Raw genomic sequence first — 15,180 nt, forward strand, 5'->3', positions numbered from 1 at the left:
AATATACGACCCAGAAAGTCAATAGTTTCACAATACACGGTATATGTGAAAACTTTTGCAACTCCAGACTTCACTGAGTTTAACTGATAGCTTAAGAGCATCTCTAAACTTCTTTAATTCTAATTTTCAGATATCTTCATAACCCCATAATTTGGTTGATTCATACAAAAAACAGTGGAAAATAAGAAAGTTCTACTTTTTAAGGATCTGTCTTCTCTTTTGAAACAAAGATCACTTACACAGAACAGTAGAGAATTAAAATTATGCTTTTTAGGAGGATTGCAGTAAGATCTTCAGTTATTTCAGACATCATTGCTTGTGATAGAAGCACCCATGCTGTGCATATATTTATTAAGCGCTACCTGTAAAATATTCTTATTTTTCATCTTGTAATACCTTATTTATACATACCTCTCATTGTACAGTCTTTCACTTCTGAAGTCTGAACCTTAGCTAGGTAGATTTTGTATATTCATCACCATCTTTCATACGTTTTCCTTTCACTTTGTTCCCTCCTCCTTTTTTCATTGATGCTTCATATTCTTCCTTCCTCTTCACAAAACAGGACCAAGCAGCTTACCACTTATCCATCCCCATCACCCTCTGGCACACTCTTCCTCACTGACATCAGACACGTTTCTGCTCTTACTCCTCACCACTGTATACTTGGATTACCTACAGGACTCACCCACCAGAGTATATCTATACACTCTACCTATTTTGTTTATTCACAGCTCTAGGCATCCACCACATTATTTTTACACATGCATCTTTGGTCACACCACATCATACCTTATTCACTGCCATTCATTTATAAACATTTTATCTTTTCACATGTATGAACAGAGATACTGACAGGTATCCACCTATGCCCCATACATGACAGATGCATTCTTAATTATGGTTCCTGACCTCCTTCTCTCTTAGAAACTTTCTTTAATTCCATATTTTCTTTCATACTATAGAAAGCCCATGTTATAAATTTCTCAATTCCACCAATACTTTCTTTTCAAGCTTTTCTTTTTTTTTGTTAGCCTCGTTGTAAGCAGTCGAGACTGTCCATTTCCTTGTTTCTTCCCTTAGAAGAGTGATGCTGTTTGCCAGACTCGTGGGATACTGGGGATAATGAAAGCTGCAGAAGAGTTTTTCGGTCAGTTGGAGAGGGTTTGATGTTTGAGGGACAGTTATGAAGGATGAAATACACTGTAGCATCAAGGGCTTAAAGACATTTTTCACAATAGGTTAGTAGAAGTGGGGCACTGTGACTTCTCTCACACTCAAGAGGCAGTAGAAGGAATTTAAAATGTTCACAGAGAATCCAACATCACAGCAAAATCTGTTTTGTTATCACTGCATGATTTTTCATGAACACTTTTGTTCTGGAATCTGACTCATGAGATTTTAATTCTTGAAGTTTGGGAGTCATACAGTATTTTAAGAAAGAGAAGGTCAAAGCTAGCTCTAGCATGAGAACAAATGAAAACAATCTTTTTCAAGGCAGCAGAAAAACCACTGGAACAAAGTGAGTTCACTCCAAGAAAGGATTTCAGGACCTGTTCTGGACAAAAATCGTTATTACACATAATTCAATGAGTGCCTACACACTGTAGTGATTAACACCTTTAAAATAGTCTTGGTCTTTTTTAATTTTATATCACAAATCAGAGTCCCCTTTATCTGAGTGCCGGAGTTCAGTGGTTTTGGACCTCTTCTTCCCTTAGGGAAGGGGAAAGAATTTTGAGAGCGGTCAGAAGATTCAAGTATTATCACCAGAGAGGTGACAGAAAAACTGTGATTGCATAGGTTGGTTTCCTTAAAAAGTAGACCAGAAACCCAGTTCCACTGCCAGAGGTCTCCAGTTATTCCCTTTTCCTCTTCTTAGCTCCCTCCTGGTTAGCTGTGTATTTCTGGACTGGCAGTTTCCAGAAAGATCAAGCCATCCTAAAAGTGCAGATTGCCAAAATTGCATAAACAGGAACTGTCACCTTCCTCCTCCACGACTTGATGCTTCTGCCTGTGAAGCTCCAAATCATGAATTCTTTTAGATGCAACAGTGCATTTGCAAACTCACATCTGATTTCAATCTGTTATGAGTCAATTCTTATTCAGCCTGACTACTTTCTAAATGTGTTATTTTTTTAGTTCCAAAAATATTAACACGGTTTTAAGTACAACATTTTCCAAAGTACTGAGGTCAGTTTGCATTTTTACTCCTTTAACTAGAAAGAAGTGTAAAAATGATAGAACTGATACCACAACTCCCAGAGGAAGAAAAAAGGCATCATCTGCTTTTCTTTGTCTCCTGACTGTATTGTCTAAATCTGATAACAAAGACAGATTCAACGCCATCCAGTTCAGGTGAACTCCGCATAAAGCCACTGCAAAGACCGACTGTAAGCTGTAATATCTTTTTACATCTGTCAGGCTGAGCAGTGTTATGGCTCAGATAGAGGAAACCAAAGCCCAGTTCTCTTAGTCACCAATCTGGCAATCAGAAAAACAATGATGCAATTCAAACATTGAAGTAACACAACATTTTCTACAAATATAGACCATATCTTTTTGGAATAAGGGTGTTATTTTTGCTCCAGTTGTTCTGCGGAACAGTTCTAACACTAATAGTAAAGTAGCTCTCAGATAAAATGAACATTGTGTTGTGACATATATCATTTTTTTTAATGCATTTGCTTCCAATTAAACTATCTTACCATTATTTTTGCTCCAGAAGAAAATATTTAGAAGTTTTAAATGCTTTACATCACGGTTGCAGCAGACAGTGAAGTAGGTGTAAGAACTAAATGAACAATGTCTCACTGTACATGTCACCAAAAAGCCCTGCAACAGCTGCCAGCAGTCCAGAAATACTCTTGTGCAGAGAATCTGAGAAACTCCTGCTGTTTTATCAACTCTAATTGGCAGTAAACACCTGATTCCCCAGACAGGCTGTAAAGAAGCAGCAGGTAAGATGACTGCAGTGAGCAAGGGAAGGGGTCGTCCTCCAAAAACATTCCTGCATTGGAGCATGTACTATGGCAAGTTCTGTCTTACACTATATTCCAACTCAGAAGATATGAAATAATACACAGTTCTCATGCATCTTTTTTCATGAATTGCAAGATACTTTGAAAGAAAGTCAATATTATTACTAAAACAGACACAGAAGTTTTGGTAGAACAGTTTGCCTTAAAAAGTAGTGACACAAAGTCCACACAAGAAAATATCTTTAACTATCCAATGGATATGATCAGGAAAAAAAAAGAAGAATAAGCTTTCAGGCACACAAACCCTTTTAAGTTTGAAATGGAAACAGCAATATTCAAGCTAACCACAGCCTGATAACAGTTGCTTTAAGCTTAACTTTATTATTCTCATTAGCTAGATGATTTGAGAGAAAAGAGTACTTGGAATACGTGGACTAGAAAGGATATTTTTAAGAGCAGTGATGCATTTGGGCAACAGAGAAGGAAACAGAGGGAAAGAGAGATAGAAATGTAATTATTACCTGTGAAAGAGGAAAATGTCAGATGAGATGCGAGAACAACCAGATGTCATAAAACCAATATCTGTACTGAGTTCATGATTTCAAATAAAGTGTAGTTTTATTCAAATGAAAGGCTTTGTCAGAAATGTGTCAGTATCTACTGCATGACTAAAGTGGAAAAAGAATGTTTTGTTTCTGCAGTACAGAACTTCATTTTGATAACACTGTTTTGATTCTTTACATTTTACTAAATTATTGTAACAGGAGCCACTAATGAAAAATGTAATGTATTTAAGAAGTGAAATACTGCAGTATAAAAGAGACAATTGTATTAAAGAGAAAGCTTGGAAAACAAAGTCATGGTAATCCCAAATTAACATTTTGGGGATCACTTGTTTTGCAAAATTTGGATTTTTGCTGGTCAAATTTCATACTCTGAGGAAAAAAAATGGGGAAAAAAAAAAATCACACAGACCATAACCCAGCTCTCATCTCAATGTACCATTTTCATAAATGGAGAAGATGAGGCACAGATTGAATAAATGACAATATTCAAGTCATATAAATCCCTGGAAGTGATGAGAAAGCAGTAAAAGGTCAAATTCCATTTCCATGGTCTAACAGTTCATCTTATTCCCGCATCTTAGGGTGCTCTTGAAATTAATCAAGATGAATAACTGTAGTATGTCCCTTGGTCTTCCCTTAGTTGCTGAGCCACAACAAAGACTGAATGCTTCTAGTGCACTGCAACGTGGAACAAACAGGTGAGCTAAGACAGGTGATTTAAAGTTCTTGTTTTGATATGGATCTTGGAAACAGCTGTTTCCTTCTCTCTCTCAAAATACTATTTTTGTTACTAAAATATAGTTATGTGTTAAATTTCTCTCTTTTATATACATAGCCCTCTTGATTTGTTCTGAGTCTGTAGGTACATACATACATGCTATAAGGAAGTACCAAAAAATGAAGAGAGAAAATTAGGAACAATGTCACATAAAGCAGTGGCTAATCTGAATCATCTTGTTTTAATGTTATAACAAAATTGCAACAATACTATGCAATGTATTGAAGTTTATATAAATTTCCTTGTTTCAGAAATGAAAATCTTATGAGGAAGGCTGAAAGCGCCTGAAGAGTGTTTCTAAAATTACTTTTCATTGGCCTCCAACACTCACTCTGTCACCAAATAGTCAAAATAATTAAATTTTCAAATTATTTCGCAAGTCACCTTTAAAAGCTAAAATACTTGCAGAAAAGATGAAACTCCACTTTGCTTTTTTCCCTTCTCCAAATATGTGAGATTACGCACCGAATTCCTAAAGGAGAGGTCAGTGTCAGATCAATACCCGATGCTCAGCTTGGAAGAGATATCTATGTAAGTTTTTTGTTGTGTTAAAAATAGAATAAGAATTGTATTTCTTGAAACATTTTGTGGTCAAGGCATAATTATAGAGGAAAATGTTTTTACAAGTATAAGAATGTCTTCAGTTAGAGTCAATATTGTAGCCCGCTGTGCTAAAGACAAAATCAAAGTGCCAGAATAGAAGATTATCAAGGTGAAGAAAATGGAGAAGAATTAATGAATTTGCAATGAAGGTAAAAGCATTTGCGCTCAGTGGAGTAATAGAGAAACAGAAGATGGAGTTCAGATGTCGGTTATCAGTAGAGTGAGTGTAGCAGGTTCTAGGGTCAAAACCCAACAGCAGAAGCTCTGCTTTAGTTCTGACAGCAAAATAATTTTATCAAAACGTACGATGGCATGACAGAGAAGTTTTCAATTACAACTGTTTTTCTTCATTTCACCTTCCTCCTTTTTTCCTGATGGAAGAAAGAAAGCCAGTGAAATGTTGTAGTACTAATGAAAAAAAAAATCTAACAGGATGAGATGGTACTACAGTACCATGTTAGTACTGCAATAGAACTATTCTTTTTGTTGGAGCTTGGAATTAAATCAAACAAACAAATTAACCACCTTAAGAAGTAACACAAAAGCCATATGGATTGAAATGCCAAATACAAACAGGAAGACTATAGCATGGGGTCAATTCTGCCAGCCTCCAGGCCAGGACCTGAGACAGTTCAAGTCCATTCCATGTGAAATTCTGAGAAAAGTCTGCTTCTTTGTTCTCTATATTAAGTAGGCAAATATAGCAATTAGGTCTCCTCCTTTTAGCCGTTTCTTCAAGCTGAATAAACACAGAAATAAAACTCAGACAACAGAAACAAATAATGAAAATTCTCTGTGAAGGAAGAGGAATTTGGCAGAGTTCTGTGCTAGAATGTGCATGCTTTAGCATAGTTAAGAAAGACCTGGAAAAGGGGGTGAGCAATGAAATTTAAATTTTTTCTGAGAATACAGTTATCAAGGTTAGCAAGGACAAGATTGACCATACAGTTGCTGTAAGATCTTATGAGGCTTTATAACAGAGCAATAGAATGACTTCATGACAGAATAATAAAGTGTTTTGTGAAATGCTGTGTTGAAAAACAATCTTAGCTTCATATATCAAACAGTGGACTGTGACCTGACCATTACCTCTCAGAAATGACAGAGATTCTAGGGTTAAGATAAGCAGTTCCAAGAAAGCATCATCTCAGCACTCAGCAATGGTCAAAAATAAATCAAATGCTAGGAACTGTTAGAAAAGGAATAAAGAACAACACAGAAAACAGTTATATTTCTGGATAAATTCACATTTCTTATACCTTGAATACTTTCCGTGAGTATAGTGTCCTGATTTAAGAAAGGATACATTAGAGCTTAGAAGCAGTTCAGAGATGATGGTCAAACAGTTCAGCATGGCTTCTTTACAACTGATGATTTTGTGGTCTGGGATTCTGCAAAAATGGTGATTTGTGGGAATGTGACAAATCTACAGAATTGTAAAAAGTACACCCAAAGTAGATAGAGATCAAATATTCACTGTCCTTGCCATGGACATTAGGAGTTATTAAATGAAGCTTGCGATGGTGGTTCCTCACACATCAGGTACCAGGACTGAGAAAATCCTTGCAAAAGACATCGTGAATGGAAGAAGGTTATATGAGTTCGGGGAGGCTGGACATGTACTTGGAAGAATTATTCATGAAGAGCTGCTAAATAAACAAATGATAAAGGCTCAGAAAACCCCTCCATTTAAACCAGTAAGAAGATTGAAAAATATTAGGGGAAACTAATAATTACTGATGTTCTTATTCTTCCCTAAATGCTGACCAATGAGCACTCTTTAAGACAGAGCACTGGCTAGAGGAATCTTGGCTTGGAATCAGGATGGCAGTTCTTATGTTCTTACCAGTTGTAAGGTGTTCGTTTTTTGAATAATCCTCCCCAGAATTAGCATCACATTGCAGGTGCTACAGAGCTGCCAGCCTGGCTTGCTTCATTCCAGCATCAGTTCAGATGCAGCTAAAAAATCTCATTCATTTTATTAGTGTCCAGAAAGGAGAAATATATATTCTATCACAACAAAACAACAATGCTCTGATCGTAGAGTGAAACAAAACAAAACAATGTGTTGTTGAAACATGGTCTGCTACTATACACACCAGGAACAAAGTTCTGTTCAATATCTCATTAAATACAACACTTAATATTCCTTTATGCTTACAGACCAGAAACAAAACTTTTGCTAGACTAGATAGGTCAGACTTCTTTATTTTGAAAAGCTCAAGCCAGTCCTGTAAAGGAACATTTGTTAAATTTTTTATAGTGACTTGACCCAACCCAGATGCACTGAAGAAAACCCCAGAGAAATCTGCCAGCTGCTGCTAGTACAAACTAGATGGGGGGAGGGGGGGGGGAGGTTGTCAGAATAAAGAGCCCCCTGTACTTGCAACAAAAGAGGGTTAAAAGGCATGTATAGGTCTCTGTCCCTTAAATGGTTGTACTAGAGCATATAGACGGATGAAAAACTGTTACAGAGACAAGCTTTGTTCAGCAAAGAAACAGCAAATACAAATTTCAGCACTTTGGAAAAGATTATTGCCAGCCTTCTCACCTTGTGAGAAAGAACCTATATTTTTTCCACTTTGATTTAAAAACCCACATTGTTTTCGATGCAGTGGCTTTACCACAAAGGGGAAAAAAAAATAAAAATCAAGAAACCAGAAGTCAAAACTATTAAACTTCAAAATAAAAAAACTTCTTTCTAAGGGCCAGAGATAGTTGTCAAAGCAATGGTAAATCCATTCCTGTTGTAAGAGTTGACAGGATCACCCCAAGGGAATTAGAGTTTACCCTAAACATGTATCAGTAACTACCCACCATTAATTAATATAGCTGTTCTAGAGCAAACCTGTAGAAGAGATGCAATGTACACATGACACATTGCAGCCTGAAGCCTTATACACACTATACTTGCTCAGTTTATAATTAACATTATTGCAACATATTTGCCTTTCTATCTGTTTAGCTGTAAGGGTATCCTTGAAACAGGCTTTTCATTCCATAGTACTGCATCCTACCGGGGGGAGTTTTCTGCTTAGGTACTTCTGTAGAGGCAACAGAGCCTATGTAAGTGCTGCTGCTGAAAAGAATTGTGTCCCCAGAGATGCAACGCACTAGCTGAATGTCTTCAGGTGTAATAGTAATTTAGCTGGCATGAATTATGAACAGCCTCATGTCCTTCGAGCACCATGTGAAATCTTTTGACCTCCTGCAGGGTGATGCTGGCCAAATCCTGGAAGCTCAGGTTTAACCTGAAGATCTGGGAGAGCGGTTACCCTGGGAATGGCAAATGACCATAGCAATTGCAGAGAACAGTAGCTTCATGGATTTCTGGCAACGCCCATATATCTAACCTCAATACCTGGAGAAGTTATGGAGAAGATTATCCTGGGTGTTACTGAAAGGCAGTTAAAGAACTATGCAATTATCAGCCATAGTCAACATGTGTTCATCAAGGGAAAGTCCTGCCTTAGTAATTTAATCTACTTGTACAATAAGTAACTTGCTTAGTGGATAAAAGGGAAGTTGGCAGGTGGATTTCAGTAAGGTCTTTGATACCATCGTTCACAGTATCCTTCTGGTCAAATTGTCCAACCAACAGGTTCACACTATGCTGGGTTTTGAACTGGATGAATCTCAGAACCCAAATATTGTAGTAAATGGAGCAACGCGTGTCTTCTGGACAGTCACTAGGGGTGTTTCCAAGGGCTCAGTACAATGGCCAATTCTGTTCGACCTTTTTATCGGTGATTTGGGTACAGGAGTGGAATGCATCCCCAGCAAGTTTGCTGATGATATTAAAATGGGAGATGCTGTTAACTCCCTTTGTATAACAAGAGGGCTTGCAGAGGGATCTAGATTCCTTGGAGCATTGGACAGTCAGCAACAGCATGAAGTTCAACAAAGGCAAATGCTGGACAGATACAGGCTGGGAGATGAGTGGCTGAAAAGCAGCTTGGCAGAGAGATCTGGGGGATGCTGGTGACAGCAGGTTCGGCATGAGCCAGCACTGTGCTCTGGCATCCAAGAGGGCAAACCACATTTTGGAGTGCATTAAATGCAGAATAGCCAGCTGGTCAAAAGGGGTGATTCTCCCATACATTTTGTGTTGGCGTGACCTCACCTTGAATACTGGATTCAGTTCTGGTCTCTACAAAGAGAGTGTTAAGAAACTCAAATGTGCCCAGAAGAGAGCACAAAAACTGTTAAATGGGCTGGAAAGCTTGTCCCATGAGGAGAGGCTGAGAATTCTTGGGTCGTCTAGTCTGAAGAATAGGAGACAGAGGCAACCTAACTGCTCTCTGCAGCTCGCTTAGGAGGGGAAGCAGAGGGAGGTGTCCATCTCATTTACCTGGTAATCAGTGTAAGACATGCAGGAACAGTACAGCCTTCAGCTGACAGATCAAGTAATTCTTGGCCTCAATAGGACTGTTTTGTGGCTCCGATCCTGTTGAACTCATCATCAATGACAGTCTTCACCTTAAAATAGCCATAGTACAAACCAGAGAGTGAAAGGGTAAGTACTACACTATTATTCTAAGGTATGGTAGAGATCTGTTTAGACTTCCTGCATTCCTGGTGCTTTTTCCTCAAAAGTCAGAAATAAGCTTCATTCTAACTCTTCTATCTACTAAAGACTTTGAATGAAATAACTCTGGCATGCATCTCATCAGCTTCAGAGATCCTGTTCTTATTTCATTTAGGTACTTATTTCTTGTCTCATGTCCATCTTATCAGACATCAGAAGCTCACTTTACCTGTAGCTTAATGCTGACTTTCAGAATGGAGCATTACCCTTGCATCAAGGCTAGTACCACATTTCTCATCAACCGTTTAGAGGCTAATTCATTCCCTAAGGAGTGTGGCATTTAAGCATGATGCCAGAGAGACCAACCAGATACCAAGAGAGGAAGCATATCAATAAACAGTGCTCAGTACCATCAGGGTTGATGGTTTCAGGCAAGCAGCTGCTATGGGGCTACTGTCAGTGTGGAAAAGAAACAAGGGGCTAGCTTTGTGGCTATTTAGAGCTTTCTCCCTTGATGTGAAGGGCAGGATGGAAGAAAGCACAAAGGTACAGTTTTGTATTTATTTAATAGATAGAAAATGGAAAGTAGCACATTAATTTGAGAGATGAAATAAAAGGCTGAGTCTTAGCACTGCTATCTGGAGTACATAGCCTGGTATATTTCGGTGCAAAGACAAATGAGATGAAACATCATCCTCGTGTACCAAAATATTAAAGTTATCAATTTGAATTATTTTGTTTCCAGGAAGATCTTCCTGTATCTGAAAGCTCTACCTAAGACAAGATATCAAGACAGCACTTTTATCTACAAGCTGCTTTTAAAGCTAGCAACTAAGAAGCCTCAGAGCTTTCTTTCTGTCTTTATTTTATCAAATGTTATTCATAGAGCCCATGTAACTAGTGGACTGAATGACCTAATGCAAAGATTCCCTCCCTTCCAAATGTGTCTATTAGAAACAAGATAAAAGTAGGGCTTTAAGTACATATCAGTGAATCTGTTCATAGGCTTTTAAACTTAGTTATCTTACAAACTGTGAATAAGCAGATTGGATGTAAAAAAGATGAGGTACCCAAACAGTCTGGATATTTTAAACAAGTTGAATAATCAGCCTCCATGTTTTGATAGCACAGCCCCTATCTTATAAAATGTTCAAAATACAGAAGTGTTCCTATTTTGGTTTTAGAGACTTACAATCCCCTGGAGGTTAGGTAGAATTGAAGTGATGGAGAGATAAAATGACTGGATCAGGCTGCATGCAAAACATCAGAAATATATTCATGCATAGCTTGTCAATCTCAGAAGAGATGCTGGTCAAATATGGTACTGAGTGAGGGAGAGAAAAGATTGTTTTGCCAAGCCTCTTGTCTTCTATTGAAATATTGGAATATCAGACTTGCAAAAAAAATGACATGAGAAAAGATGTTAACTCAGTATAAGAGGAAAAAATGTCTAATGTGACTGAACAGAAGGATGAGGAAGATAGGCATAGAAAAAATACCTAAAAGAGAGTAATCAACCTGTCACCATTTTCTCATAAGTTTAATCTCTTGTCTATTCTAAGTGTGACAAGTGCGAAGTAATAAATATTAGTCTCTTTAGTATCTCTAAGTATAAATAAACACAAAAATATAGGCAAGAAGGACTTCCAGAGGTCACCTGGCCCATCCTTCCACCTGATATACAGTCAATTATTCATTTATGATCAGTCATCAGATCATTACTGTAGACATTTGCCTACCCTGCTCCTCAGGACTGCTAATCTATTCCAGACACTGGCTTTCTTTACTATTAGAAAGCTACTCCTAATGTCAAAAATCAGCTGTGCTGCACTTTTAGCTCATTGTTTCCTGTTTCATATACTGGGGGCATTTGCGTCCTCTTTGCAGCAGCCTTTAATGCATCTGAAGGTTTCTATCACATCTTTTCTCAGTATTCTTCTGCAGTGTCCCCATCCTGGCAGTTTCAGGCTAAAAACTAACCAAACTTTTAGAAGAAAAAAATATTTATGCTCTCTCATTATTTGCTTCCTAAAGAAGCGATTTCCTAAAGAAATCACCTTAAATCACCTTTAAGAAGTGTGTAAATTATATTGTTAATGCTATACTGCGGGAGGTGACTACATGATTTTTCAGAATCACTTGAAAGAAAGGGACATGAAAGTCACGGGCATACAGAACAGTGACTATACTTCAGTTTCCCCATATCCCTTAGAACAAAGCTTCAGCAACCTAATTTCACGATGGCATTTAAATATACCTTGAATTTGAGAAGTAGATTTAGATTCTGATTTTAGAGTCTTGATTTCAGTCTGATCTATATTGATAGAAATATGATGAATTTAGTAGGACCTCACAGAGATGTAATGAAATATTTTGTAAGGTCCATTTTAGAGGTTTAAATGTGTTGATGTGTGGCTGAAGTATCTCCAAAGAATTAGATATTATTTAAGTATTTTATAAATACTACCGTTATAAAAATCTGCTTTAGCTTGCTTCTATAACTGTTATTTATCAAAGTAATGCAAAAACAATTTCTTATATATGAAAAGTATTTAAAAAATAAGGAGCATAATCATGCTTTAGATTAACACATAAGCAACAAATAGTTATGAATTTCACTTAGAACTAGGGAAGACTAACAATCTGATATTGTTTATTCTGATCTATTTCTTATTACAATTACAAATACAGCTTATTAGACCAGGAGCCTTTCTTGCTGATGAAGGTTACTGCTGTACTGTAGAAATATAAATGCAAGGGTCAGCAATTGCAAGACCATTCAATCTCTTGCCTCCACTTATACTCTTGAAAGGGAGAAAGAAAAAAGGTAGAAAGATTCTGTTTCTATTCTTGTTAAAGTTAACACAACAGGATCCTGCACGCTGTAGGTGTTGCTAGGAAAGTACCGCACAAGCTGGTCTGTCTCTTTTACTGTACTAGCTCTCTGCCTTCTACCAGCTGAGAATGCCATGGAAACAGGTTGGAAAGCAAAAGCTGGTCAGGCTGGGGATTTAATTTTTTTTTAGTACATGCATCAAAGGATACTTTCTTTGGAATGGCGATGTGAAACATTCTGCCCCATTTCTAGTGATCTCTACGGAGAGTAACAGCATTCCCACTGGACAAAGATAAAACAATATGACCAGGTCAGTGCAAAGGGCTCTTTGACTTGGTATCACCTAAGCAGTAGTGAAAAAAGATTAGTAAGAAAGATGAGGCATGAGAATGCAGAAATATCTTTAAGTGTAAGCAAACAAACTCAGTTTACCTTACTCAATGTGAGAATGGTGAACACAGAAAATAAAAAGATTCTAATGGTTCTAGTTATATTTTAATGACTGATTTTCTAATATGCTAGCATACACCTCGCAAAACAGAATTTCTCTTCCTAGTTATCATGCTGTTATCACTTCTTGTCTACGTCAATGAAAGCCTATCGTAAAAGAAGAAACCACAGCAATATCTTAGTCCAGTTATGAATACAGGCATATAGTCTGTAGACTCACTGTGGAATTGCTATGATTTAAGCATTTCTCCTTATCATGTACTGCCAACATGCATGGTTTAACCTTTAGCAAACATGGGGCATCACATCTTCTCATAGGCTGCAAGAATGATCAAACTAAATGGAAGTGCTTTTGAAATTGCTGGCCAGGAAGATAAGGAGCTGAGTCAGCAGTTTCGGCAGAATTAACCTCCTACAGGCCTGTAAGCACAGACCTTCAGGCATATGCACAGTCACTGTAGAATTAGTACAGTGCAACTGACATTCCCTAACCTGCTAGGTGTTAAGAACTGCATATGTGAGCACACGTTACACGCCAAACAGCTTTGTAACTTTCTACTACGGAGTCCTCAAAGCATTAACCAGGTCCCTAGTAACACATTTGGAAGAAAACAAAGCCAACTGTCCAAATAAGAAGAGAAAAAAACACAAGGAGGCTTTTACAGGGCAAGAAGAATTAATACTAAAACACTGTGTTGCAGCAACAGCCACTGGAGATCACAGGCCCAGCTGCGTACCAATTGACACACAGATTAGCAAGGCTTAGTCACACCTAACATATATTTAAGTTAGCAAAACTACCACCATTCATACATCAATATTAAGTTGTTGTGGTTTAACTAAGAAGGAAGAGTAAAATAGGAACAAATACACAATAATAACAACGTTTCTAGCCACAGTACCTGCCACCTGTTGACCAACACACAGCAACAATACGATGCCGCACCAGACACGCTGCCACCAACTAACACCAAGCAGCTCCTCCAAAGAGCAACAACCAACTCCCACCAACTGCCCACAGCTTTATAGCTTTCCCATGGTGTCACATGGTATAGCACAACCCTCTTCCCCCAGCCTAACTGAGGTGCCTGTCCTAGCCCCTCCCCCTGCCACCTCAGGTAAAGGTGCAGCTTGCACTGGGGGGCCTTTGCTTAGTTCAGCCCTGGGTATGTTTCTAACTCTCAGTAACCACCAAAAGGCTGGTGGGTAATTTATACCATTTCAGCTGAAGCTCCAGCATAAATGAAAATGTAAAAGTAACCACCATTGCTAAGGTTGTCCTATAATGTTCTCTTTTAGATAAGCACCCTATGAATGACCGAGCTAGGTACATTTCATGAGATAGTTGTGACAAAAAATAATTATCCCAAACTACCTAGCTGATCTTAGATCTTAATGATTTATCTACATCTAGCCAATGAATGGTTTGTGCTAACCATGTATCAGGGTAGTATTTCAGTACACCACTGATCAACAAGAAAGCATGGAGACTGGTACCAGGTAACCCTTGGGGTTTCTTGCAGAGACCCAAGCCTGTAGATCTGAGATGCATAACTGTCACACTTACATCATAAGAACTGCCTTAGATAGTCAATGATGCTAATCCAGCTAGAACAGATTCTCTATCCAGAGGCCCCCATTTGCAACTCCTGTAAGCATTATGCACACTTGTGTGGGCTTGGCAGACCCAATTAAGGAGCCTCCATAAACCCAAACCATGTCCTGTGGTATATGATAGATACTATAAGTGTAGGACTTACAAGTGAGTTCATAACTGTCACAATGTTAATCCTTCCACCACTTGTGAAAGACAGAAGAGGAAAATTCACAGTACTATTGTCAGCACAAGCTAATGAGTGGCATTTCTGCTTGGTATTGTAAGATGGCACCCAGAAGAAGGTGTCTGTTTGTTTTAGCCAGCTTTGTTTTGTTCATTCTGATATACTTAGCCAAATGATCCAAACAGTATAACTGAGCTTGAAGTCTGACTGACTAGCCTCATAAGCTTTGTCTACATTAGTGAGTTACAGGATACTGTAGAATGGGCACAGTTATTGGAGGTCAGTCATTTCTACTTCGCAAATTGCAGGGGAAAAAAAAGCCAAAATTAGCAAAAGCCCAACTGATCTGGCAGGGCCCAAGAGATTTTCAGTGGTCAGTGATATGTAATGCAATATGTTATGTTTGTATTAAACAGAAAGTCCAGTCTGGAAGTCAGGATCAAGGAACAGAGTTGAGCCACAGACCTACCTTTACTGCAGCTCAGGCAAGCTCAGGCTTGAATGGAGCACCTGGACCAGAGGCTGATGATGTATAGGCAGAAGTCCCAGGCGTTCTAAGGGCAAGCAAGAGCAATTAGAGCACTCAAGGCATACTCCCTACACACTGCTTCTAATGTCTATCAAGAGAAACCTTAAGCGCTGCTATTATTACTTTTA

The 15,180-nt window shown here is 38.2% G+C and overlaps 1 protein-coding gene across 1 annotated transcript in view; it reads right to left on the minus strand.

Moving 5' to 3' along the window:
* RIMS1 (regulating synaptic membrane exocytosis 1) overlaps positions 1–15,180 on the minus strand; it is a 363,013-nt gene that overhangs the window by 298,236 nt on the left and 49,597 nt on the right. Inside the window, exon 2 of the mRNA XM_021393096.1 lies at positions 14,993–15,077. The gene's annotated coding sequence lies outside the window, so the exon portion shown is untranslated. The remainder of the gene's footprint in view (positions 1–14,992; positions 15,078–15,180) is intronic.

The sequence above is a fragment of the Numida meleagris genome, chromosome 3 (genome assembly GCF_002078875.1).
Source record: "Numida meleagris isolate 19003 breed g44 Domestic line chromosome 3, NumMel1.0, whole genome shotgun sequence".
Classification (NCBI taxonomy): domain Eukaryota; kingdom Metazoa; phylum Chordata; class Aves; order Galliformes; family Numididae; genus Numida; species Numida meleagris.